This window comes from Pundamilia nyererei, unplaced genomic scaffold (assembly GCF_000239375.1).
Source record: "Pundamilia nyererei isolate P.nyererei 1_Seehausen unplaced genomic scaffold, PunNye1.0 scaffold00009, whole genome shotgun sequence".
Taxonomy (NCBI): domain Eukaryota; kingdom Metazoa; phylum Chordata; class Actinopteri; order Cichliformes; family Cichlidae; genus Pundamilia; species Pundamilia nyererei.
Genome location: NW_005187410.1, coordinates 1,838,112 through 1,839,571, shown reverse-complemented (window position 1 = coordinate 1,839,571; position 1,460 = coordinate 1,838,112). Strand labels below are relative to the sequence as shown.

Sequence of the window (1,460 nt, the reverse complement as noted above, 5' to 3'; positions counted from 1 at the left end):
TGTTGAGAAACCTCCAGAATTCTTGAAACCAGTCCAAAGGTGGATGCTGAATGTTGCCGTTTTCCCATGCAACAAGGTTTTTCCCTGTCTGCTTCCAGTCTGGTGGCAAATACCTTCTTGCATATTCAGCTACACGGGATGCATCAACATTGATGATCTTGAAGAAATCTAAAGAACAGATAATAAAAATAATGAGAGATTTTAAAAGCTGTGCTCTTTAAAAATGTGTGTATGGTAGGTACACATGACTTTCATGTCTCTGCATACTACTTTGACCTACTTCTTCTGGCCAGTTTTTTCAGATGGGCACTGCAGGTTGGAGTCAGATCATTTGGGATGAAGAGGTGCTTACAGAAGGGCAACAAGAGTCTGCACAAAAGATAATTTTGTTAATTCAATTTATCTGTGAATTTCACATTCCCATGGCAGCTTGCTAGGCACTTGCCCAGTTTAATTTTTCACTGTAGAAAGAACTTTTCTTCCCACGCAGAGTGTACAGCGGACGCTAATGTTTTTGTCATTTTTTACAGAATCAAAATTAATGTCAGTACTTCCAAGTTTTAAACTCTACATGGTCGTTCTCTCTCCTGCATTCCATACTATTCATTGTTGATCTAGGCACGTCTGTTGCTGCCACAGACATCGCACATGCATGCTTACATCATTGTCATGAGACACTCTCACAAACAAAATTACGACGGTTTAGTAATGCAGTAATGCAGGGTGTTTACGGGAAAGTAACGAATTACTTTTTTTGCAATAGTAATCCTTAAATTACTTGTTACTTGAAAAAGTAATCAGATTACAGTAATGCGTTACTTGTAACATTTTACTGCCCATCTCTGCTCACGAGTCACGACTTGGGTTTACAATTTCATTCAATATATGAATATTCTTCGAAATCTTATAAGCCCAGTGGATCTGTCCACCTTTTTTGGTGAACATAGTCGAACAGTAAATCAGGTCTTTTTGGATGTCTAATTACCAAAATTTCTGCTGCAATTAAAATGTGGCACTATGTCGCACTATTCAGCTTATGTATGCTTTTTTGATTTTATCAGACGTAACAATAAGTGCTAGTTTTGCCTTAAATGTAACAAAACAATGGAAAAACTTGCCACTCAAAATAATAAAAAGAAATGACAACTTCAGTTATACTTTATGTAACATTTATTTTAAATATTGATACATTTATGGAAACCCTACCTTGGAAATTCATGGCTGTCAATCAAAGCAGTGTCTTCCTCTTCGTATGTGAAATATCTGAAAGAGCCATCACTGAGTGGAAGGAGGTGAAGACCCTCAAGTTCTTTGTATTGTTCATCCCCTAAAATGTACTCCAAAAGACTGAGTTTGTCATCTTTAGTGATGTTATCCACACCGGTCCTGTGGAGAATGGCCCTGAGGAATGCTGGAGTCACATGTTTTAGGGTAGCAGGGTTTGGGTAGGCCTCATTTAT

The 1,460-nt window shown here is 37.8% G+C and overlaps 1 protein-coding gene across 1 annotated transcript in view; it reads right to left on the bottom strand.

Annotated features, from left to right (window-relative positions):
- The window catches only part of LOC102200331 (sacsin-like), an 18,451-nt gene that overhangs the window by 10,157 nt on the left and 6,834 nt on the right, over positions 1–1,460 (bottom strand). The window lies entirely within an intron of this gene.